The sequence below is a fragment of the Colobus angolensis genome, unplaced genomic scaffold (assembly GCF_000951035.1).
Source record: "Colobus angolensis palliatus isolate OR3802 unplaced genomic scaffold, Cang.pa_1.0 Scaffold117, whole genome shotgun sequence".
NCBI classification, from domain to species: Eukaryota; Metazoa; Chordata; class Mammalia; order Primates; family Cercopithecidae; genus Colobus; species Colobus angolensis.
In genome coordinates this window covers 8,142,858-8,170,165 of record NW_012112808.1, presented here as the reverse complement: position 1 = coordinate 8,170,165, position 27,308 = coordinate 8,142,858, and the positions used below count along the sequence as shown (strand labels likewise).

Below are 27,308 nucleotides of genomic sequence, written 5' to 3'. Positions count from 1 at the left end.
ATTGACAAGTTACCCCATTGTGCTACCAAATATGAGCTCTTATTCATTCTATTAATTATCCAGTTGACAGAATATCATTCATTCAATTATATTTTAGTACCCATTAACCATGCCCACTTCCCCTCCCCGCCACCCTACCCCCACCACCACTACTCTTCCCAGCCTCTGGCAACCATCCTTCTACTCTCTGTCTCCATGAGTTCAACTGATTTAATTTTTAGCTCCTACAAATAAGTGAGAACATGTGAAGTTTGTCTTTCTGTGCCTGGTTTGTTTCACTTAATGTAACCACCTCCAGTTCAATCCATGATGTTGCAAATGACAGAATCTCATATTTTTACGGCTGCATAGTACTCTGTTGTGTATATGTACCACATTTTCTTTATCCATTCATCTGTTTATGGACACTTGGGTTGTTTCCAAATCTTGGCTATTGTGAATAGTGCTGCAATAAACATGGGAGTGCAGGTATCTCTTCAATACACTGATTTCCTTTCTTTCAGGTATATACCTAGCAGTGGGATTGCTGGATCATACGGTAGTTCTATTTTCAGTTTTTTGAGGAACCTCCAAACTGTTCTCCCTAGTGGCTGTACTAATTTACTTTCCAACAAACAGTGTACAAGAGTTCCCTTTTCTCCACATCCCTGCCAGCATTCGTTACTGCCTGTCATTTGGATATAAGCCATTTTAACTAGGGTGAGATGATATCTCATTGTAGTTTTGATTTGTATTTCTCTGATGATCAATGATGTTGAGCACCTTTTCATATACCTGTTTGCCATTTGTATATTTTTCTTTTAAGAAACATCTATTCAGGTCCTTTGCCCATTTTTAATTGAATTACTAGATTTTTTCCTTTTGAGTTGTTTGAACTCCTTATATATTCTGGTTATTAATCCCTTGTCAGATGGATAATCTGCAAATATTTTTCCCATTCTGTGGGTTGTCTCTTCACTTTGTTGACTGTTTCCTTTGCTGTGCAGAAACTTTTTTTTTTTTTTTTTTTTGACAGAATCTCACTCTGTTGCCCAGGCTGGAGTGCAGTAGAGCAATCGCGGTTCACTGCAACCTCCGTCTCTCCAAGTTCAAGTGATTCTCCTGTCTCAGCCTCCTGAGTAGCTGGGATTATAGGCATGTACCACTACACCCGGCTTATTTTTGTATTTTTAGTAGAGATGGTGTTTCACCATGTTGACCAGGCTGGTCTCGAACTCCTGACCTCAGACGATCCACCCGTCTTGGCCTCCCAAAGTGCTGGAATTAAAAGCTTTGAGCCACCACGCTTGGCCAGAAGCTTTTTAACTTCATATAATCCCATTTTTCCTTTTTTGCTTTAGTTGCCTGTACTTTTAGAGTATTACTCAAGAAATTTTTGCCCAGACCAATATCCTGGGGAACTTCCCCAGTGTTTTTTTTGTTTGTCTGTTTGTTTGTTTTTGGTAGTTTCATAGTTTGAGGTCTTACATTTGTCTTTAATCCATTTTGGTTTGATTTTTGTGGGTAGAAAGTGACAGGGGTCTAGTCTCATTCTTCTGCACATGGATAGCCAGTTTTCCAAGCACCATTTATTGAAGAGACTGTTCTTTCCCCAGTGTATGTTCTTGGTACCTTTGTCGAAAATGAGTTCACTGATGATGTCTGGATTTATTTCTGGATTCTCTATTCTGTTCCATTTGTCTATGTGTCTGTTTTTATACCGGTATGATGCTGTTTTGTTTACTATAGCCCTGTAGTATAATTTGAAGTCAGGTAATGTGATTCCTCCAGGATTGTTCTTTTGCTTGGGACAACTTTAGCTATTTTGGTCTTTTGTGGTTCCACATACATTTTAGGATTATTTTTTTCTGCTTCTCTAAAGAATGTCATAGGTATTTTGACAGAGATTTCATTGAATGTATACATTGCTTTGGATAGTGTAGGCTACAACCTATAATTGGTTTTGCCCTTTCCACTTCTGCCTCCCCTCCTTTTAATCAGAAGAGGGAGAGAGAATGGGCTGGACATTCTTTCCCATCCATGGCCTCAATGAAATGAAAATGCCCCCAGGAAGAGCTGAGGATAAGAGTACAAGGGCCACCAGTGATCCCAGAAATAGATAGAGGCAGCCCAAGATGAAAGACACCTTCAGGCGAGAACACACTTCTCTATCAGCTTCTCTCTCTCTTTAAAATTGAGCCCTTCCAATCATTAAAAAATCAGGAAACAACAGGTGTTGGAGAGGATGTGGAGAAATAGGAACACTTTCACACTGTTGGTGGGATTGTAAACTAGTTCAACCGACATGGAAAACAGTATGGCGATTCCTCAAGGATCTAGAACTAGATGTACCATATGACCCAGCCATCCCACTACTGGGTATATACCCAAAGGATTATAAATTATTCTACTACAAAGACACATGCACACGTATGTTTATTGCAGCACTATTCACAATAGCAAAGACTTGGAATCAACCCAAATGTCCATCTGTGACAGACTGGATTAAGAAAATGTGACACATATACACCATGGAATACTATGCAGCCATAAAAAAGGATGAGTTTGCGTCCTTTGTAGGGACATAGATGCAGCTGGAAACCATCATTCTCAGCAAACTATCACAAGAAGAGAAAACCAAACACCGCATGTTCTCACTCAAAGGTGGGAACTGAACAATGAGATCACTTGGACTCGGGAAGGGGAACATCACACACTGGGGGCTATCATGGGGGGGGGAGGGATTGCATTGGGGAGTTATACATGATATAAATGATGAATTGATGGGTGCTGACGAGTTGATGGGTGCAGCACACCAACATGGCACAAGTATACATATGTAACAAACCTGCACGTTATGCACATGTACCCTAGAATTTAAAGTATAATAAAAATTAAAAAAAATAAAATAAAATAAAATTGAGCCCTTCTGACTTTCCTAATAATAAAAATGCAAATTTTTAAAGATCATAAATCATCTTTTTCATCTATGAGATTGATAGTTACTTATTAGTATTATTAACAGTAATAGTAATTAATAGTATTATTAACAGTCAATGTATATTGAGATTGACTTTTTAAATTCACCTATAACATTTACAAAGATTAAAAAAGGGAGGCACTGAACATATTTTAAAATGAGTTTTAAAAAAAGCAACCTGGCAATATCAAGCACTGGCAAGGATGCAGAGCAACTGAAACTCTCAGGAATTGCTGGTGAAACGCAGACTGGCTTGGCTGCTCTGGAAAAGGCTTGACAGCTTTTAAAAGGTGAAACATACACTTAGTGTGCAACTCAGTAATCCCACTCCTAGGCACCTACCCAAGAGAAATGAAAACTTATGCTCACACAAGAAAACTCTATACATAAATGTTTATGCAGCTCTATTCATAATCAACAAAAACTGGACACAACCCATTTGTCTTAGTGGGTAAATGCATAAACAAACTGTGGATCATCCGCACGATGGAATACCTACCACTCAGCAATAAAAAGGAATGAACTATTGATGCATGCAACAGCTGAGTCTCAAAGGCATTATGCTAAAGGAAAGTAGAAGCCAGACTCAAAAGGCTGCATATTATGCGATCTCATTTTTGTAACGTTCTAGAAGAGGTAAAACTATAAAGACAGAGATAAGATCAGCAGCTGTCAGGGATAAAGGACGTGTTTGACCACAAACAGAAAGCACAAAGTAGTTTCTGGGCATGAAACTGTATCTTTTCTCCCCAGTTTTACGGAGATATAGCTGACAATTAAAAATTATATATATTTGAAGTGTGTAACTTGATGATTTGGAGTTGTTCTGTATCTCAATTAGAGTGGTGACTTCACAAACCTATACCTATATTAAAATTCCTACAACTACACAAAAAAGTCAACTTTATTTTATATAAATTTTAAAACTAATAACAATGAGATATTAAATATGAATAAATATATAAACAAAGATGAGAGGGCTCTTGGAGAAATGGCTGATGTCAGACCTGAGGCAAAGAAAGTGCAAGGTGAGCCTGGAGCATCTCGTGCCAGAGAGCAGAGAGGGGCTCAGAGGATACAGGTGCAGCTTGAAAGGGCTGCCACTTGCCAAATTTTTGATGATCTGGCTGTCAAAATGGATAGCGACAGAAATACACTGGATTGAGAAAGAAGCCATGAGTACAATCTGATACTAAAAAAGTTGAGGGGTAGAATAAGAAGCTTTCCTTTATAGAAAAGTGATAACTTTTTTTAAAAGTAGAAAGAATGGGAAATGAAAAAGCACTTTATAGTCAGGAAAGCAGCAATTGATCCAGGCAAGGATGATCAATAGATTCTAAAATCACTGGGTAAGAGATTGTTGGGAAGCAAGACATTCTGTCTCAAAGTATCACCCAGTAGGTCACTTAATAATCACAGAAGATCGGGGTACATGTCCAACGGAGAAATATAGCAAGCACTCACTTAACTGAGTGATCAAAGTTAATGTCACAAATTGTGGACAAATTGGCATCTTTTTGTTCCTCCTGATATCATGCCCTGAGAAGGAGGCAACAGCATCTGTATAATATGCCTGCCAACAATATTTATGCTAAATCTAATCCTGAGGTACAATCAGATAAATCCAGGCCTAAGTACACTCCATAAAACTCTTCAAAATGCCAATGTCATGAGAGACCACAAAAAGGCTGGAGATCTGTTCTGGATTCAAGAGACGTGACAGGGAAACAGTACGTGACCCTTGATTCCATTCTGGATCAAGACAAAATCTGTTAAGTACAGACAGTCCACAACTTACAATTGTTCAGCTTACAATTCCTCAATTTTACAATGGGGCAAAAGTGATAGGCATTCAGTGGAAACCGTACTGTGAGAACCCATACCATTCTGCTTTTCACTTTCAGTATGGTATTCCATACATTACATGAGATATCTAACACTTTATTATAAAATAGGCTCTGTGTTGGATAATTTTGTCCAACCATAGGCTAATGTAAGTGTTCTGAGCACATTTAATGTAGGCAAAGTTGTTATAATATTCAGCAGATTTAGTGTATTAAATGCATTTTTACTTACATTTTTTCAACTTATGATGGGTTTATTGGGATGTAATCTCATTTTAAGTCAAGAAGTGTCTTTATTCAATGACTTGATATTAATTTTGTATTAGAAAATTGTATTTTAGCAATTCCCAAGTGTACCAAGTATTTTATGCTTACGTGAGGGTGTGTTTTTGTTCTTAAGAGATACACGCTGAAGTATTTAGGCATCAAGTGTTATGATGTCTATAGATAACTCCAGTTTGATAAAAACTAATAGAGAGCAGATGTGGCAAAATGTTAACACCGGGTGGATCTACATTGGGTGAAGCACTTACAAGCGCACATTGCACTTGTTCCTACAATTTTTTCAAAGGCTAATTTTTTTTTTCTGAAGAAAAATAAAGGAGAGAAAAAACTGATGAGGAAGCCTAGTATTGGCAAGGTCGTGGAGCACTGGAAATTCTCCTGTACAGCTGGTGGGAGTGTGAGCCAGCACATGCTGCCTGGAGGGAAGTCGGGCACACAGTAAAGCATAAATTGAGCATACACTTTGACCCACAAACCCCACACCCCACCACTTTCAAGTTAACTTAGAGAGAACTCACTAAGGTACAAAGATATATATGCCCTAAAATTTCACTGCAATCTTATTTTTTATACCAGAAAAGTAGGAAATAGCTTAATATCCACCAACGGAAAACTGGTAAGTAAATTATGCTTCATTTCTAGCCTACTGGTCAAGATCCTGGGCTCTAAGGTCAGATACCCTGGCAATGCTGATCGATTTTCTTGTGCCACAGCCTCTTCATCTGCTTAATGGGCATAATACAAACTTCTGTTCGGTAGAGTTGTTATGAGATTATGCAAGGCCATGCATGTGCCTGGCAGGTAGCAGGTATCAAATCAATATTACATACCATTAGCTTTATGTAATTGATAAAAAACTATGAGGCCAACCTTTGTTTATTGACCTGGAAAGATGTTTCTGTCATAGTGTTGAATGAAAAAGCAGGTTATGGGATAGAAGAGCACAAGGTCTGATTGCACTTATGTGAAAGTGCATTTTTAATTTCCATTTGGATATATTTGTAGCAAGATGTCTGGAAGATTGGCCACCTAATCGTTAATAATGTCCCTAAGGTGAGGACGCTTCCAATCTTTCATTTTCTTCTTTGTACATTTCTATATTGTTTGTTTTTTCTTTTTTTCTCACAACACATGTAACAGTTTTACAATCAGATTCTTTCTAATTGTGAAAATATTAATAAATCAGATCCACAGATCTTGCCTGCTCAGACCTGACTTTGTCTGAGGGGTTGACCAGATACCCTGCTGATTGATTCCCCAGAGACTACTTCCTTATCTTTGATCTTTGGTACAAGTTATTGTCCCCTTTTCTCAGCCTGAGTGTTCTCTCTGCCAGGCGTGCCGGAGGCATTTACATGTTCAGCTCTTTGTTCTCTCCACGGGATTATGTTTTCCCCACATTTCTACCTCATTTTCACGCAGCCTACAGCGTGTGTGTGAAGCGTGTGTTTGGCTCAGGGGATGACAACACACCTGCAGAGGATTCACTGAAGCCTACCTTGGGTGGCACTCAGCTCTTTTCTGGGTGTTTTCTAAAGACATCCACACTGTCCCGCAGAAATCCAGTTTGCAGCATCATTTCCTCCCCAAGCCCGGTTTTCTGCAGCCTGGACCCTCACCAAGGTGCCAAGATAGAGCTGACCACGAGATGGCAGTCTTTCCTCGCATCAGGGTGGCGGAAGCCTGCATCCCCAGACCTGTGTGCTTCTGAATCCAGCTTCTGTGCTGCCCAAAGCAATTTCAGCAGAGATTATTTACTAAAGAGACCGTCACTAAAGAAGAGAACAGTAGGATTAAATATTCGGAAACAGAAGAACTCGAAGAAGAAAATACAATTTCCCAACGTCACATGCTCACCCATCCTTCTCCTCTTCAACAAAAGTCGCAACAGTTTTGTGTCCATTTGCAGTCTGGGGTAGAATTAGAATTGCCAAGCACCCCAGTGAGGTCTGAATCCACATTCCTTTATTTCTTTGTGCCACTCAAAGCCAGATATTGATGTCTGAAAACAAGATACATAAGCTTCATTATTTAAGTGTCTCTTCCTTAAACAAGACCGCTTTAATACTTAACAAGGTAGGGAAGCTACATAATTTAAAATCTATGCGACAAGAAATAAGAAATTATTTGTAGCGGGCTCCACTTTTACACCCACCAACAAAGAAAGACATTCACAATTTTTTGCCTTCCCAGGGCCCCAAAATACAACACAGGCCTGTTCTCCTGCTCCGGGCAGAAGCCGCAGCTGAAACTGTTCTTTATCAGCTTTTCTTTCTCAATATTTACCAACCAATAAATCTTTTTTCCCCGAAGACAACTGACATTCGAATCCTGTTCATGTGGACGCTTGTTATCCAAATAATATTAAATAAACTGCTTCATTTTCCACTGAAAAAGTATTAAGATGGATTTTTGTTTCTTTGCTCGTCAATATTGAAGAAGAGAGGGGCTGCTCTCATCCATGGCAAGGGCAGCTGCCTGCCTGCAATGAGCACATCTCAATCTCCGAGCCTCCTGCGGAGGTGCCTCCTCTCTGTCCTGTCCTGGGGCCATGAAAGCTCATTGTCAGGCTCCCACAGTCCCTGCTGTGTGGCACCAGCAGGGTCGAGCCTGTCTGTACCATTGTCACGGTCATAACTGAGGACTCCATAGAATGTCGCCAGAGCTGCAGGAGTATTTTGCCCATTTTCCAAAGTGGGATAAGTCAGTCTTTTGAGAAAAATTCCAATTCTGTTGTTCCACAAGCCAATTCCAGCTTCCTTTTTTATTATTACTATTTTTATTTTTAGACAACGTCTCACTCCATCACCCAGACTGGAGTGCAGTTGCGTGATCACATCTCACTATAGTCCCAGGTGATCTTCCCACCTCAGCCTCTCAGGTAGCTTGGGATTACAGGCACACACCTCCATGCCCAGCTAATTTTTTATATTTTTTGTAGAGATGGGCTTTCACCATGTTATCCAGGCTGGTCTTGAACTCCTGGGCTCAAGCAATCCTCCTGCCTCAGCCTCCCGAAGTGCTGGGATTCCAAGCATGAGCCAGGGCACCCAGCTCAACTCCTGCTCTTTCCTGTCAGAAGAGTGCGTGGTACCAATGGTCACAGAGCTGGCCAGAGGGGTCAGGAGGGAGGAGGTCTGAGCTAGCTCTTCTGCTGACTTCCTGGGAGGACCAGCAATGAGACTTGCATTTCTGGGCCTCTGTTTCTCCATTCATACAAGGAAATGTTGGACCTGACTTTCTTTTAAATCTTCCCATAATGCTACTTATCAAGGATCTGAAATAAAGGAGGAGGCTTTGGAGCTGGCTTGATCTTAGTGAAAATTAAACATCTGAGTCCCTAAAGAAACTTCTAGGGAAGAAAAAAAGAAAACCTTTTGAAGATTAATAGTAGCAGATAATATTTACATGGAGACATCTCTGTCCTAGGTACCATTCTAAAGGTTTGGTCATATGATTTAATTTAACTCCGACAATACCCCCCTATACTTTTTTTTTTTTTTTTTTTTTTTTTTTTTTTTTTGAGACGGAGTTTCGCTCTGCTGCCCAGGCTGGAGTGCAGTGGCCGGATCTCAGCTCACTGCAAGCTCCGCCTCCCGGGTTCACGCCATTCTCCTGCCTCAGGCTCCCGAGTAGCTGGGACTACAGGCGCCCGCCACTTCGCCCGGCTAGTTTTTTGTATTTTTAGTAGAGACGGGGTTTCACCATGTTAGCCAGGATGGTCTCGATCTCCTGACCTCGTGATCCGCCCGTCTCGGCCTCCCAAAGTGCTGGGATTACAGGCTTGAGCCACCGCGCCCGGCCGCTACCCCCCTATTCTTATACCTACTTGACACTCAAGGGAGCTGAAGCACTGAGGGATGCATGACTTCCCCAGGGATCGCATCGCTTGGAAGGATCAGAAAAATGGGAAGCCAGGTGGCTTGGTTTCAGGGTTCATTCTCTTAACTTCCTAACCCCACAGCTGGCAGCAAGCCCAGGAAACCTCTGAGGGTTGCCGCAGCCCAGTGGGTTGTGGGGTGGAGCTGTAGCTGGAAGCTCTGGCAGTTGGAGTCATGGGCCCCGGCCTTGAGCACTACTCTGTGAGTGCTCTTGTCTCTTTCTCTTATCTTTATTTGGCCTTTACTCAGATAGACATTGCCAGGGGTGATAGCCATGCTCATCAGTGTACCCGGATTTCTGACACGATTTTATTACTACATAAATAAGACATGAGTAATGTTTCCTCATTAAAAAAAAAAAAAAAAAACTCCAAGAATTACAAGTAAGGCTAAAAATCCCCTTTGAGCACCACCGCTCTCGGTTTCCTCCTCTCCTACTACAGGAGACACTGTCATCGTTTTGGATGGTGCACCACAAATTATTTTCTATGAGGTATGTACCCTTAGAAAACCTGTGGTCACGCTTTATAGTTTATGAGGTTCTGTTTCCTTCAGCAATGCTATTGTGCTGCGTGTATTATCTGGAAATCGCTTTCCTCGGTCAACCGTGCATCTTGAGACCCTTCCATGTTCCCACTTACAGATACGTCTTGTGCTTTTTACCGCCGGAGAGTATCCCATTGTGTGAATGAATCTGAGTTTATCTGTCCATCCCCGTTTTTGATGGCTATTTAGGGCATTTCTAAATTTGTATTTTTCCAGAAATTGCCATAACGTATGTCCTTTCACATACTGCCTCGTGCATGTGTACAAATATTCCTTTGGTCTAAATGATGAAAGTGAAATTGCTGGGTATCATCATATTGTATTAAACTGGCATAAATGTCATATGAGATTTTTATGAATGCTCCCCCCAAAAATGCTGGGATTTGAAACTCTGTCATAACGCCAAATTGCTATAAGTGGTAACAAAACATGAGCAAGATTTGAGGGCCATGGGATGCAATAATGGTGAGAAACGACATGGGTGATGCCTGTGAATTGTAAGGCTATGCTTTTCCCTTCCACCCAAGAAAACACAGCAGAATGAATGCAAGACGGGTGAAAACGACATGGATCCTGAAAACTCTTAAATGCATTAGAATTGGAAATTTTTAAGTAACATACTTGCAAACATGGCCGAGATCTGCTGTGATTTACCTGCAGGGTCCGTCCTTCTGCACAACCCATGCTGCCAACCAGGAGCTATTCTGTGCCCACCAACTCAATGAGGCAGCAACCGGTTCTGTACATGAAGATTCCAAGGGATCCCAGATGGCATGTTAGAACAGACACTGTCCAAGAAGGAAAGGACATATCCGTCAGCCATGCTACAAGTGTCATGCCACCATGGAAGTTGATTGCTAGATACTGGACTGGCATACACCACACACACACACACACACACGCTGAAGCATCCTCAGAATTCCTGCAACTCCAAGGTTCAAACGTCCAAGAAGAATACCATGGGGTGAGGACTGTGTGCTTGGCCAGGCTCTTTAGAGGACTGGAAATAGAATCTGCTTTTAATTAAGGGAGCCCTAATACCAGTCTCTGCCAGAATGCCAGAAGTTACAAATCCAAGTGCCCTGTCCACCCTCTCTCCAGTGGAGACTCTTATCTGATCTTAAGATCAACCTCAGGCTAAAAAACAAAGAGTGAACCAAGTCAGTCTGTATGGAACCCTAACATTCTCTGTCTTGGCGCTTCCCCTGCTGAAGACAGCCCACTTCTCTTACTTCTTACACCTGGGTCCCACAGATTTGATGGCTTTTTTCCTTCGCACCTTTCCCATTCCAACCCTGCCTTCCTGAAAATAGCTTCTGTTTGCTCTCTAGACCTGTGCTAGTCAGTGGGTAGTCCTGGGCACCTGAGCTGGTGCACTGAGGATTTATGCTGATCTGCAGTGAGATCGGTGGAGATTTGGAGGGCAACCACTTGGAGACTTTGATACCTAATTAAGCAGAGTAACTTTAGGTCTGTTAAATCTAATAATAACTTTAGGCTTGAATTTTAGTGTATATTTTTATTTCATTTTCTTAGTAATTCATTGTTATTGCATTGTATTTTTATTTTTATTGTTTTAGAGACAGAGTCACTCTGTAGCCCAAGCTGAAGTGCAGGGTTGCCATCATAGCTCACTGCAGTCTCAAACTCCTGGTCTCAAGTGATCCCCCCTCCTTGGCCACCAAAGCACTGGCATTACAGGAGTAAGCCACCACACTCAGCCTGTTATTGTATTTTATGAAAATGCTCACCTATGGTGGATTGGAAATGCTTTTAAACATGTATTTTTAAGTCAAGATGTCCTCTCTCTGTCTCTTAACTTTCTATGACTTGACTAGCAGGTACATTCAAGTAACTTCATGTATCATGAAGCAGATGGAACAGGCGACTCTCCATTCTAGAGATCCCTGGCTGTAAGGGGCTGTCCCCTTTGCTAGTGTGGGAGGTTAGTATGCCTTATAGAATGAACCATATGGATTCAAAGACTAATCCCAAATATGCCAGGATTGTCACTTTCATTTTGTTAGACTTTCTAAGCCCAAGGAAATTGTTGTTTATGCTGAATGGCTGTGTTCCCTACACCTGGTAGAAAAGAAGCCAAGTTCATGAAAAGGCAGGACAGCAGGTGGTTTGTATGATCGTGTGTTTAGATAAAGCCACCTGCCTGTAAAGAGGCACTTTGGATCCTTTGGATTTCTCCTCTCCAGTGTTCCAAGAGGAGTGTAATTTTTTAAAAGTCCACATATGAAGACTTTGCCTTTTGAGTAAGACCTCCAAGAGTAACTAAGATTTCCCAAGGTTTGTCTCAGCCCTTAAGGGCAAACATGATCAAACATTTCCTTGAACTGATGCTCCAGTTGTCTGTTGCTGGGTACCAAACCTCCACAAAACTTGGTGGCTTAAGCCAACAGCAAGTTTGTTTGGTTCCTGAAGATGCCATTTGCATAGGGCTCTGTAGGAAGAGTGCATCTTTGCTCTACCAGGCATCAGCTGGGCAGCCCAAAGGCTGGAATGGAGTCATCAGAAAGCCCCTCGCTCATGGCTGGTGCCAGCCCTGGGGAGATGCAAACAGCTGGGGCTGGACCAGCAGGGGCTCATCCCTGACCCCAGCATCTCTCTCTGTCCTTGCGTGGTCTCTCCACATGATCTCTCCAGCACTGCACCTTCAGGACAGTTGGACTTCCCATGTGTGCCAGGCTCCCAAGGCACTTGAGCCAAAGAGACAGCCATGAGGAAACACTATCACCACCTTCCATGGCATAGCCCCAAGGTCACACATTCTATTCAGCAAGGTAGTCAACAAAGTCCTACCCTGGTGCAAGGGGAGGGAAACAGACTCCACCTCTTGGTTGAAATGAGGCAAGGTTCTGGAAGAGCATGTGGAACAAAAATACTGATGCAACTGCCTTTAAAAAATACAGTCTATCACCACAGATACACAGCTACAGAAGAAAAATGTCCAAGCAGTTCACTGAGAGTGTCGAGCAAGCCTAGGTGTGAAGGTGCTCGAGTGGCGGTCAGCTCTGTTTCTCCAGCTTTGATGCCTGCAGTGGCCCAGATGTAGCTGAGACTCCCCCAACCCCTGTGGTCATGGCAGGCACTTGAAGCCATCTCTTCAAAGAAGAATGAATTGATGGGACCCTTTGCTCTTTCTCACACATTCCACTTGCATGTCTGGAGTCAGAGTCATTGTCTGTGGCTTTGATACCAAGCCCAGCTAAAGTGTTCCACCCTGATCTGGTGGAGTCATCCAGATCAAGAGCCTCTGCCTCCATGCAGCCCTCCTTGATCCTCCTCCTCTGGCCACATGCAACATTCCATCTTTTGTGCCACAGCTGGACCCTCCTATAAGCTCCCTACCCGAGTGTGTTAGTACATCAGTGCCCTGAGTCATTGGCTTGTGTTCCCCGAAGAGCCCATAAGTCCGTCAAGGCCTGAGGCCACATCAGCTGTTTGTCATATGCCTCACTGTGCCTGGCACAGTGACTAGCACACACGGGCCATGGACTTTTGACATGTATGACAAGGAAAGAACAGGCGAAATCCCAGAGATTTCACGCTGTTTGTTTCGTTTCCATAAAGAGAAGTTGAAATTTTATTTGGTTTATATTTGTTTCATTGGGAAACCCACTCATATACACACTCTTATATGTAACCTTGATTATGGTGAACATGCATTTGTCTGTGAGTGTGTATGTCTGTGTGTAAATGTGTGTATGTATACGTGCATATTTTGTATAAGAATAAGTCTGCAATTATGTGTGCTAAGGGTATAAAAAGTGTGTATGTCTGTATATGTGCTTGTATGGGTGTGGGGATATTTATGTGCCTGAGTGTGCACATTTGTGTGTGTCTGCATTGGTTGTTCATGTGTGCTTGTGTATAAATGTATGTATATCTGTGTGCTTATGTATTTATGTTTATGTCTGTGAGTACATATATGAATGCATGAATATAGGTATGCTTGCATGTGTGTCTACATATGTGCATGTGTATTTGTGTGTGTGTGTTTCTGTCTGAGAGCATGCACAAAACCACTCATCCAAGAGGCTGGCAGTGGGTCTGCAGGCCTGGGCCAGGAGGCATCCTGCCTTCATTGGCAATTCCTCCAGCATCCCAGGGAAGCCATCCTCACTTCCTCTCTGGGACGAGGAGCTAAGCAGAGGTCAAGTGACTTGCCCCAGACCCCACAGCAAGTCGGTGGCGGCTCTGCGAGGGTCTGATTGCCAGGCTCACGCCCCTCTGCAGGCCGAGCTGCCTCGCTGTGGCATGTTGGCACCCGGCCCAGGCTGCGCCGCCCGGCTCTGAGAGCTCCCATTGTGGCCGAGAAGTGGCCGAGTGCCATGGCCCGGCATCCGCAGGTGACGGCCGAGGGAGGAGTGACTCCCGAGGCAACAGGAAAAGGGCACCCCTCATTTTGTGTGGCTAAAGGGTTGGAAATAACAGACATGTAAAAGAGGGAGGGGGAGAGAGGAAACCAAAGCTAATGAGGAATAAAGAAGACGTGGAGAGGGACACACATGGAGAACGGTGGGAGCCGTGGGCAACGCGGGAGCCCCGCACTCACATAGCAACAGGAAGCAGAGCCAGCCGGAGGCCGCCGGCTCAGGAAACGTTTTGTTTCCTCCTTTAATTGGTGACCCCGCTCAGAGTTGCTGGAAATGGGCACAGCCCGAGCGACTCGAGTGTGGCTGTGGCAAACAATGGGCTGCTGAATGGCCTGGAAAGGCAGCCAAGAGTGGGTGCAGTCCCAGCGCCAGTGGATCTTAGAGTGGCTCTGCTGGGCACAGAAAGAAGGCTCTGAAACTCTCCCGAATTGTGCTCCCAGCTGGGCTCTCCTGGAAAGCCACCTGCACAGAGGTGCCCGTGGATGAGAGAGCTCTCGGTGAGAGATGCCCAAACGCCACTGGAAATAGAGTCACATGAAGAAAACTGCATTCAGCAGAGCATGTCTCATCTAGTGTGGGCAAAGGAGATATTTTAAAATAAGCTTCCAGGGGTAGGGAATCAGAGTTCCCAGGGGTCAAGCTTAGGTAACTACCTGTGGTTAATGAACTTCTACCTAGAGTGGCTGGTGCTGGCTAAGAACTGGCTTTTGTTTGATGGACTGGGGCCTGTGAGTTAGGGACTGGGCACAGTCACCTGGGACAGCCAGGGACCCGCCAAGCCACCACCAGCCATTGCTGCCCAGCACCCCTCCTGGACACCTCTCCTCAAATGAACAAATATTGAAACATCAGCTGAAAGGAACACCAAATTATTTCCCATACCTGGGCTTGGTCAAAATTGCAGGACTTGTTCTAATACCAGGAAAATTAACCCAAAGTAGAAATCTCAAAAAGGGGCAAATTGTAGATAGAGACAGGACATACTATTTGTCTTCCTCTTCTCCTAAGACACCTTGAACATGGAGGAATCAAAGAATAAAAATCTCTTAAGAGCAAAGGATAGCAGTAGGGAAACCAAAAAGCAAAGGATGAGAGGTTTCTAAAAAATAACGCTAGGGTGTGAGTGGCCGGAGCGTATTGATGAACAAGCCTGTGTGAGGGAAACGGTGGCTCAGAAGGCATAGGAGAGGACCGCAGGGAAAGGGCCATCCTGCCAGCAGGACACAGGCTCCACAGCCAGCAGACTAGGACTGAGCAATTGAGGAAAAGGGACTGCAAAATAGGAGAGGAATTAAAAACCTACTCCCAACCTACTGCACTATTCATTTCTTACACCCTGCCCTACTTTTCCTCCAAGTCTGAGCACAAAGAGGGCAGGCTGCCCACCCAGCTTGTTCCTCTAGCTCCTGGGGAAGAGAAAGACCACGGCGACAACAAAGCTTTCTCTTCTAAATTGAACACGCTTTCTAGGAGTTAGGAGCCAGGACTCCTAGAGTGTGTACCAGCACCCATGGCCATGCACTCCTCATTCTGGCATTTGGGGGTCCCCGGGCCCAAAACCTCCTTCCCTGCCTCTTCTCTCTAATGTGAAGCCTATCTAGTCAGTTAGCCCTGCCCTCATGCAGGTGCTTCACCCAAACCACGCAACTAATAGCAGCAAAAGTGCACACCAGCTACCTAGAAAAATGGATCCATGTCTTCCTTCTTAAAAATGAACACCGAAACAGATCACCAGGAATATGGAGAATACTAACTACTACATGAAGCAGAAACACCAAGCAAAGAGAACTAAACAACACCAAAGGAAACAAACACAATTCAGGCAACCAAAGAAGAAATTAAGAAAAAAAAAACACTCTAATTAATGACCTCAGAAGGATTTTGAGATTATATCACATCTACAAAACAAGAATGAAATGTTCTAAAACTTAAACAAAAAATAAGAAAGAGCTCTGGGAAATTAAAAATAGGTTTTTTGGTTTTGAAAATCAGATGTAAATGTTGAGAAATAATGTCAAGGTAATTTCCTAGAATCCAGAGCAAATATACAATGGTCAAAATCAAAATAGAGAAGGTACAATGCACAGAGAATCAACTCAGGAAAATGATCTGAGCATTAGCAGTTTCAGATGAAATGCAGGGGCACAGGGGTAGTGGAGAGGGGATTATCAAAGACATGCAATAAGAGAAGAAAGGCTGCCAGAGAATTTAATCTGAATCTACATCTTTAAATGGCCCACAGCATGCCAGCAAAATGAGTGAAAAAGGATTCAGAACTGTGTACATAGTTATGAAATATCAGAATCCCAAGGACATAACGAAAATATAAAATGCTTAAAGACAGAAAACTTAAGGCATATACAAAGGATTGAGGCTCATACTAAGATCAACAATACTGGGTGTTATTAGCCAATGCAGAAAAGTACTCAGGTTTCTATCAGAAAATTAATTTACAATAATTTTATACTCAAATTAATGTATGCAAGAATTTTATACCCAACCAAACTATTATTAAATCTAAGATAAAATAAACACATTTTTAATAATTCAAGGACTCAGAAAATAAATCTCCTAATATCTTTTTCACAGAAATTACTTAAGGCTGTGCCACAACAAAAGAAGAATAAAAATTAATAGACTGAAAGAGTCGCATACAAAAAACAGTAGAATGAGCCCTAAAGTGCAGCTAAAAGAAATGCAAGAGTGAAAGTTGTAAAGTAGGTCTATAAAGCAAAAATCCAAATCAGAGTTGAAAATACATAGGCTCCACAAAGAATATATTCATTAAAGACTGGGATGAAACCAACTGATAGAATCAGTAAGAAGTTTAAAAATAGCTGTGGCGTGGTGACATCTCTACAAGAAAAAATATATATATAGTCGTTTTTCCTTATTCTCAGGGAATGTGTTCCAAGAACCCCAGTAGATACCTGAATCCACAGATGGTACTAAACCCAATGTATACTGTTTCTTCTATATATACCTATAATAAAGCTCAATATATAAATTAGGGACAGTAAAAGATTGACAACAAAAGCTAATAATAAAATAGAAAAAGTATAACTATATATTGTAATAAAAATTAGGTAAGTGTGTAGTGTGTTCTCTTTCTTTCTCAAAATATAAAAACAGTTGACTGTGGATAACTGACTGCAGAAAGCAAAACCTGGGATAAGAGGAGGAGTACTAGGGAAACAAAATTGCACAAGAGAATCAAGCTTCCGCTGTGAAACAGACTACACTGTGACATGATTGTGAGAAATCAATGATGGGTAAAAAGGGGACTCTATTTGCCCTTGGTGCTAGAAACATCCTCCTTTGAGTGATGTAGGATTCTTGGCATGGAACTCATGAAGAAGAAAAGGCAAATCCACTTGGCCCTGCAATTCAAGGTAGATATAAAGGCATAATAATGTACACTTAGTTTATTGGTTTTCAACTTTTAGAACCAACTTACAGGGAAAAAAAAAAACAAGATTATTCAAATGTTATTACAGAATGTAAATGTTAGCAAAGTAAACACTGTAAAAGTGAAGACAGAACTAGAAATACATATAGAAAAATAAAGAAGTGGTGGAAGAGAAAGGAGGTGAAATATCTGATCTTAGACTGAAAAGAATCAGAAATACAAACTACCATCAGAGAATGCTATAAACACCTCTACGCAAATAAACTAGAACATCTAAAAGAAATGGATAAATTCCTGGACACATACACCCTCCCAAGACTAAACCAGGTAGAAGTCAAATCCCTGAATAGACCGATAACAAGTTCTGAATAGTTCAACCATTGTAGAAGACAGTGTGGCGATTCCTCAAGGATCTAGAGCCAGAAATACCATTTGACCCAGCAATCACACTACTGGGTATATACCCAAAGAAATATAAACCATTTTACTAAAGACACATGCACACATATGTTTATTGCAGCAATATTCACAATAGCAAAGACATGGAACCAACCCAAATGTCCATCAATGATAGACTGGATAAAGAAAATGTGGCACATATACACCACGGAATACTATGCAGCCATAAAAAGAATGAGATCATGTCCTTTGCAAGGACATGGATAAAGCTGGAAACCATCATCCTCAGCAAAATAACACAAGAACAAAAAAAGCAAATATCACATGTTCTTACTCATAAGTAGGAGTTGAACAATGAGAACACATGGACACAGGGAGGGGAACAACACACACTGGGGCCTGTCAGGGGATGGGGGGCAAGGGAAGGGAGAGCATTAGGACAAACATCTAATCCATACAGGGCTTAAAACTTAGATGATGGGTTTATAGGTGCAGCAAACCACCATGCCACATGTACACCTATGTAACAAACCTGCATGTTCTACACATGTATCCCAGAACTTAAAGTAAAATAAAATTTAAAAAGTATTAGGATATAGTGTCTGTACTTGATGGAACAAGAAATAGAAATCCATATATTTTGCTTAAAATTAACTATAAATTTAAAACTAAATCTTTGTTTGGGCTAACCCAGAAGCAGATTCTAAATTAAGGATTCAACCACAGGTGGTTTATTTGGAAGGTGAAGAAAACATCGGTAGAGGAATAGGGAGGCAGGATAGGGAAAGGAAGCAGCCTTGAAAGGGCCTGTGATCAAGTCTACCATCCCTGCGGGTGATCGCTGCACAGGTGGGAAGTCAAGTTCAGATCAATAAATGCAGGTGCAGCCAGCTGGAAATCAGGTCAGTGTGCCCTCAAAGTGGTAAGGGCAGTGGGATACAGGTGTGGCAACAACAGCTGCCATGTATGTCTATTGCAAATTAGAAAGGGAGACACATTTCTAAGTAGGCATGTGCTGTGCCATAGTCTAGGACATAGCTAGGTAATAGGTGATGCCAAAGCAGAGGAGGGTGAAACTGGTATGCAGTTTAAACAATGAGAATAATCTTAGTAATAATAATCGCTGTGAGCTTTCACCAAGTACGACTAAACGGCAGATGCTGTGCCGCACGTCTGTTCCCACATATCTACTGTGGCATAAATAAACCACTCAAAAATGTGGTGGCTTTTTAAAAACATCATTTCTTTAGTTTATGAATCTGGCATGTCAACCTGGACCAGTGGGGAACATCATCTTTGCTTCATGTGGTGTCAACTGGGGAAGCTCAAATGGAGTCTAGGAGTTCATTTCCAGGATTGTTCAGATCTGTGCCTGGTGAACTGATGCTGCCTAAGAGCAGCATCAAAATGCCGAGAGCAGTGACAAAATTTGGGGAGGTCGTAGAGAGCAGATGAAGGAGTTGCAACAAATAATAGACTTACTTACGCACACCTGAGAAAGATAACTCTAACCTGGTCATGGGAGTGGCCAGAAGCAAAACCTAAGAACCCATGAAGTCTACAATTCTGGAGGCACCTACTCCAGAGAATGGGAGCCCAGCTGGGCCTGAATTGAACATAGGGGAATTGGATGCAAACCTATGGAGGAAGACATACTTCCAGAGAGCTGCGTCTCCCTCACTGTGTTAGAAGACTGAGCTTGACTCTCCTGGAGATAAAGTAGAACGTTTCTGGACTGGGGGATATCAGGCACATGGGAGGACAGGTGTCCATACTACAAATAGTTCATTCTATGGAATTTCCACACTGAGTATTGGAACCCTCAAACCTATTTACCCCCAGACTCACTGGTCAATAAATATACTGCCCAAAAGAAAGTGGGAAGATTATTCTCTGGGAAATTTGACCAATACAGGAGAAAGGACCTAGATCCTGACATCAAGAGTTCTCCTACGATGACCTGAAAAGATTACCACACAGTGGAACTCATAAGTGATGAGCCTCAACTATATGCACAAAATTTCCAATCTGCTTTTCAGTGCTCCACTTTTAAATTTGAGTAGACAGCTAAGGATCCCCAGACTTATAAGAAAAGCTCTAGCAAGAAGTAGATCCCCCATAAGAGAAAACAGAAAAAAAGTAAATTAAAAGAAACAGAGCCCACGTAGAAAGACAAAAATTATACCAAAAAAAGTGTCATTAATATTTTCAGAGAAATCAAAAGAAGCTACTATATCAATGGATCTAAAACAATATTCTGTAGAAAGGGAACAGTCAGAGAACAAAAAACGAGCTCTTAAGAACTGAAAGATATGCTGGGCATGGTGGTGCATGCCTGTAGTCCCAGCTACTGCGGAGACTGAGGCCGGGAGAGAGTCCAAGGCCGCGGTGCACTGTGTGATCAAACCTGTGAATAGCCTCTGCACTCCACCTGGGTAGCACTCCACCTGGGTAGCATAGCAAGCCTCTGTCTCTTAAAAGAATAATTAAAAATGTGATAGTAGAAAAAAAACTCAGCAGAAGTTTGGGAAGTACAGTTAACAAAAGCTCTTTAAAAAAAAAATAAGAGATATAGAATTTAAATTTTAAAATACCTTTAAAATTAGAAGATCAGTCCAGGAGGGTCAATAACTACCAATGAAAGTTCAAGAGTGAAAACATAGAGAGGAGAATATTCTTTTTTCGAGTAAATAAATAACTCAATAAGGTTTACCAGAACTGAAAGACATGAGTCTCCAGGTTGCAATCCCCTATCAAATATTCTTCAAAATAGGTGAAAATAGATTTATACCAAGGCTTATTATTTGGTAATTTTAGAGTATTGGAAACAAAGAGAAGACTCTAAACATTTCCATAAAGAAAATAAAATTGTGTACACAAACGATTAATAATCAAAATGTTTTTGGACTTCTCAACAACACCACCAAAGCTAGAAAAAAAGTGTTTCCAACCTGAAATTCTGTATTCAGCAAGCTGTCAACAAGCACAAGGATAAAACAAAGACATTTTCCAACTTTTCAGGCCAAACTTTTGGGTCTCTTTTAGGCGCCCTTTTGCAGAAAGCAACTTGAGAGGTGTTTCCCCATGTGGATTTTACCAGTTCCTGGTGAATGGTGCACCCACATAATGAAGACAAGGCACAGAGTAATTCAAGTAGTGAAATTTGAAAATATAGGTTTCTCTACCCTAATAGAAAAAAAAACTTTATTTTTTTTTTTCTGGTCATAAAATATAGGGAGCTTCAGGTTAAACCTGGAAGATCAAATACAAGTATTGATCACTGTTCCTTCCTCAAACCCTTCTAAAATGATTTAAAGGAGCAGAAATTGAAAAGAGGCAAGGAAATGGCAGGGGTGGAGGCAGTAAATCAAGAAAGAAAGATGTGGTATCCAGAAAACATTCTTTTGAGGTGAGGTCCATCCCAAAAGAAAAGCAGAAAGAACTAGATGCTGACAGTTCAGGGAGCTTCCAGGGTGGCCGGGGGAAGCAGGTCCGGAGAGAGGCCTGCAATCTTGGGACAAGAGGATGGGGACACCCAGGAGGGGTGTCATCAAGATGATAAAGCTGCTCCCAAAATACTTGAATATCCTTGAGGTAGGAGACTGGCAGGACTTATTTTCGAGTCACAACCCCACTGACGGAAGCAGGATCTAGCCAGAACAGGATGCAGGGAAGAAGCCACCCAAAACCAACAGGCAGCAATGAAAGCAACCTCCAGTTGGCCTCACTGCTCATTACCATGAAGACACTTCCACTAGTGCCATGACAGCCTGTAAACGCCATGGCAACAGGTCATGGCAACAGCCTGCAAGTTAACTTAAATGGTTCCTGAAACTTCCCGCCTCTTTTCCAGAAACTTCTCAATAACCCACCTGTTAATTAGCATGTGATTCAAAGTGTGTATAAATACAGTTGCCAGTGTACACTGCTGATGCTGGGTACACTGCCTATGAGCCAAGCACTGCTTTTTAAAAGTTGCTTTCTCTCACCACTGACCTTGAATTCTTTCCTGGGTGAAGCCAATAACCCTCCCATGCTAAGTCCCAATTTTGAACCTTCCCTGCCCTGCATCGTCTTGAGAAGAAACAAGATTCCAGCAGAAAGCTTGAAAATGAATGAGTGATTTTCTTTTAATAACAAGCAAAAGTTTTTTAAAAAGAGACTGTTGCCAACTTTGAAGGAGAGGTTGTACATGAATGGAAATGTAAGTCTACACAGCACATGGTGTGGCTTGGCTGCAAGTGGTATTGACCTAGAGTCATAATACTGCGCATATCTCACATTGACTAATGAAATGACCACAGTGGAATGATGAGGGATGGAAGGAAGGTACGGAAGGGGTCTGAATCCTCATCCACAGCAGGAATTCAATATATAATATCTAAAACCAAACAATAACAAATAACAGTAAAACCACTCAATTTGAGATGGAGTAATAAATATCAAACCTGGCTCTGCTCTTCATTAGCTGTTACTAAATCTCTATGAATCCCAGTCTCCTAATCCCTAAAACAGCGCTCTATAAGAATTCAGAGTTGTTGCCTTCTAATACTGGTGAGGGTGAGGGAGGTGACAAGGTAGAATATCTCTCTTATTACCAGCCTTATGGGACTGTACGATTTTTTAAACAATATACCTGTATGACTTTGTATTTGTGTAAAACATATATTTAAAGAAACCATTTGCATTTGTAAAATTTAAATGTAAAAACTAATAAAAGGAATTCAGGCATATGTAAAATAGAATGAAGAAGCTTTTGCGAAACTCTTACCCCCAGCGATATCAACTAACTGCATAATACATGTTCCTTCATCTTCTTTTCTGAACACTATTAAACTAAAATGGTATCACATTAAACCATATTGCAAAAATCCATTATTCTCAAAGAACAATATCTCTTGGATGTCTCTCTTTGTCGATACATGTGGGCAATCTCAAAAACACTATTGTGAGGACAATATAACAGAGCCATTTTGGGGATTAAATGCTTATGAGACACTGAATGTGGAATCACTATGTAAATTATAAAGCAAGATAAGTAATGTTGGTTATAGCTATAATTATAGTTAAAAATATAGAAAATTTGATCTGCAGCCAAAGTGCTTGATTAAGTGGTGTACTCCATGATCAACAGATATTCTCATTCATCATACCCAGAGATCACAGAAATCACGGGAGAAGCTGCTGGGTTTTCAGAGTACACCTGAATTAGAGCATGCCATGCATTATTTAAAACCAGGAGAAACAGTCTAACAGATGTTCTAGATAATGGCTGTTTGTCATCGATATTATCTCCTTTGTCTGGGAACATGTACTCATGTTTATAGAAGCCCTCTTGGGTTCCACATACTGAATAATGATGGAAATGATTCTTTAAAATGCAGCTGCTGGACTATATTTTTTCAACTGAGAATCTAGTGTGACCAAAACACAGCTTTGGGCTCACAAGCCAACTGGTCGGCCTGATGTGGTGCAAGAAGCAGTGTGCAAACTGGCTGTGCTCCTTACTAGCTGTTACTAAATCTCTATGAACCCCAGTCTCTTGATCCCTAAAGTGGTACTAACAAGGCTTTCCTTTCAGATTTGTTATGCATATAAGAGATAATATGCATGATGTGCCCAGCATATTGGAGGCATTTACTAAATCAAATATATTACTACTTTGTACGTACTTATGTGGAAGTAATGCTAGGAGATAACTTCATTTGCTTAAGCTAAAGCAGTGAAAACAATTAATTCCTAGACCCGTCAAACTGAATTTGAATTCATCCAATATTAATTTTGTGTGTGTACACCTAACGGTGACCAAAATCTATAGCAAGTAGGCCATTTACTTTGGTGTCCAACCCAGGTCTGAGTCCAGGCTCAGCAAACTTAGAAACAAGAGGCCTTGGGCAAATTACCTAATACCCTGAGGCTCGGTGTCCTCATCTGTAAAACAGAGATAATAATAGACACTTTAGAGTATTGTTATAAAGACATAGTGAGGGCATACTTGTAAAGTACCTATCATAGTACCTGCTTCATTTTAAGTGATCCATCAAACATAGCTATTGTTATTATAGAACTCAGATCCTCTTAATATCGCTCACTAGCAGGAAGACTCTACTGCAGGCACTTCCCAAGTGGAAACATACTTGCAGACTAGTAGATACTACAGAGTTTACATGCTTTTATAATGAGAAAATAACAGAGGTTTTGTGTCAATATCAGTGCACTGATGCATTATACTCTGCAGGTAATAAAAGACTGTAAGTAACTTTCTTTTAGGGCTTTAACAGGTTTAAAATGAAAAGGGTCTGACAGCAAATTGTTTTTATGTTAACTAAATTAACCAAAACAAAAGCAGCAAGAAGGAATAAGGGAAAAAGAGTTTGTAAACCTTAGAATCCAGCCTTGACTCTGTTCTAATTCACTGAATGACCTTGGACAGGCCCAAGTCTTTGTTTCTTTGCTTGTAAAATGAAAGTGTCCCTCTGTCCTTGCGAGAATTCAGCATTTTCTTGGAGGTCTTAGTCAATGCAATGAGATGAGGAAAAGAAGTTAAAGGTGTAAGAATGTTAAACAATGGGTCAACATTGTGATTATTTTGCAGACAATATAATTATCTACATAAAAAAATTCTAGAAGATGTGCAGACTATTAGAATTAATAAAAGAGTTCAAGAAGATTTTCATATGCAAGACACATTAAAAATTACTAATGTTCTTTTATACCAATAATGACCTATTCTTGGAATCAGAAAAGAAAAAATTCTCTTTATCATAGCAAAACACTACAAGACGCCCAGGAATAAATTTAACAAAAGATGCACACAACTTTCATGAGGAAAATTATAAAATGCTATTAAAAGATATGAAATGAGATTGAGAAGATGTTGAGGTGAAATGGGTCCACGTTTGAGAGGACTCAATATTATGATGATAGTGATTCTTCCCAAAACTAATTTATAAATTTGACAGGGTTTCAATCAACAGTCAGACCAAACTGTTTCTGAAATTTGATACACTGACTCTACAATTTATACAGAATTATAGTTTATAACCAATGGTGATTTTTGGCCCCAGCTGACATTTGGCAATGTCTGAAGTCTAGGTATAGAGACCAGAGATGCTGTTCATCATCTAGAGCACACAGGACAGACCCTACCACAAAGAATAATCTAGACCCAAGTACCAATGGTACCAAAGTTGGGAGACCCTAATATAAACAAGCAAAGGCTCTGGAATGGATAAAGACTAATTTGAAAAATAACACAGAGGGAGACTTGCCTGCAGTTATCAGAACTTAATATAAAATATTAGTAAATATTAATAAAACTATGTGGAAGCAGTACAGGGGTAGACGCATTTGTAAATGCAGCAAAATAGAAAGCCCAACCCACACATAGATGGGATATGAAAGAGGACAGCTGGACAGTCACTAGCTGTGTGGCCTTGAGCAAGTCACTTAACCTCTCTGTGCTTCTTTCATTCCCTAACTGCAAAATGAAGATAAAAGGACTACCTCCCTCATAACTGGTGGGAAGATTTGATTAGTTAACCCAGGCAATGTGTGAGAACACAACCAGAACTCTGAGAAGGCTGGCTATTGGTGATATTGTTGTCTTCCTGGCCGGGCGTGGTGGCTCACACTTGCAATCCCAGCACATTGGGAAGCCAAGGCGAGTGGATCGCTTGAGCTCAGGAGTTCAAGACCACCCTGGGCAACATAATCAGACTCTATCTCTACAAAAATTACAAAAAAATTAGCCAGGTACAGTGTCGCCTGCCTGGGGTCCCAGCTACTCAGGAGGCTGAGGTGAGAGGGTTGCTCAAACCTGGGAGGCAGAGGTTGCAATGAGCTGAGATCACGTCACTGCACTCCAGCCTGGATGACAAAGCGAGATCCTGTCTCAAAAAAAAACTTGTCTTCCTGGCCAGGCGAGGTGGCTCACGCCTTGTAATCCCAGCACTTTGGGAGGCCAAGGCGGGCGGATCACAAGGTCTGGAGATGGAGACCATCCTAGCTAACATAGTGAAACTCCGTCTCTACTAAAAATACAAAACAATTAGCCTAGCATGGTGGCAGGTGCCTGTAGTCCCAGCTACTCGGGAGGCTGAGACAGGAGAATGGCGTGAACCCTGGAGGTGGAGCTTGCAGTGAGCTGAGTTTGCGCCACTGTACTTCAGCCTGGGCGACAGAGCGAGACTCCGTCTCAAAAAAAAAAAAAAAAAAAAGTCTTCCTCATGAATGCTACATGTCCTATCACCTAAAGGATTAATTGAATTGGGGGGAAAAAAGCTAGTCGATTCTCAATTATCCATACTATTGGAAACAAGCAGTAACACAGAATATACATACTACAACTAAGGACAACCTAAAACCGCACTATCCAAGACAATAGCCACTAGCCACATGAAACTATTTAAGTGTTAAAGTCAAATAAAATTTAAAATTCAGTTCCTCAGTAGCACCAGCCACATTCCACAAGCTCAATGTTACATGCAGCCACCACTACCATACTGAACAGAACCGAAGATAAATATGCATATCATCAGAACAGTAAGCTCTGTTGGACAATGCTGATCTAAAAGCCATATATGAAAAATGTACCTTCCCACTTCTATATGAAAAAAATGTTCATTCTCTAAGAACAGGTACGTAGGTTTTGGGGAGGCAGATAGGTTGAAGGTGAGGGGTCTTGGGTTACCATGACACATAGCAAATCACATATTCCTAAGTAATCTACTTTGGCTTTTTCTTCATTTAAAAATATTTTATTTTACATTTTTAAAACTTACTTCAATGGAACAGCCCTTTAAGATGCAAATCTGGAAGTCAGGCACAGTGGCTTACGCCTGTAATCCTGTAATCCCAGCACTTTGGGAGGCAGAGGTGGGAGGACTGCTTGAGCCCAGGAGATCAAGACTTGCCTGGGCAACATGGTGAGACCTCGTCCCTATAAAAAATCAAAAAAATAGCCAAGTGTGATGATGCGTGCTTATAGTCCCAGCTATTCTGGAGGCTGAGATGGGAAGATAGCTTGAACCCAGAAGTTCAAGTAAGCCATGATCATATCACTGCACTCCAGACTGGGTGACAGAACAAGACCCTGTCTCAAAACAAAAAAGAAAAAAATAAAAATAAAAACTCATTTCTGTGGGGAAAAAAAAATCCAGTTTAAGACATCTGAGTAACTCAGCATTACCAATTAAGATGCCACTATGGGTGGCACTGTGACTCATAAGAGAGGGCCATGCTGCTGGGCTATTTGCACATGAATATCCTGGTCTGAAGTCATTACAAATCCAGTATGTTTGCGACTCAGTAAGATGTCCTTACTTAGTTTTTCTATTACTGTTATCATGGTGGATCAAAACAGATAGATGCATTTACTGGTTCTCCTCCAACGATAATAAAAAGAAGCAGTTTATAAAATCAGATTATATGAAAAATTGCCTAATGATAATAATTTATAAGCTCATTGTGGAATAATGATGTATTCAAGAGTTGTCGTTATATGATGAAAGAAAGGTAATATGAAAGATTTTCTCTGTGAAGAATGACTACAGATGAATTGCGCCGAGATACAATTCTCTGATAAGGGACAATAAG

General features: G+C 41.3%; 1 long non-coding RNA gene across 1 annotated transcript in view; it reads right to left on the bottom strand.

Moving 5' to 3' along the window:
• Window positions 1-6,752: 6,752 nt before the first annotated feature.
• The window catches only part of LOC105527062, a 41,385-nt gene continuing 20,829 nt past the window's right edge, over window positions 6,753-27,308 (bottom strand). Inside the window, exons 2-4 of the long non-coding RNA XR_001004188.1 lie at window positions 10,170-10,303; window positions 6,946-7,090; window positions 6,753-6,813 (exon numbers count right to left, since the gene is read on the bottom strand). This is a non-coding gene — a long non-coding RNA (uncharacterized LOC105527062). The remainder of the gene's footprint in view (window positions 6,814-6,945; window positions 7,091-10,169; window positions 10,304-27,308) is intronic.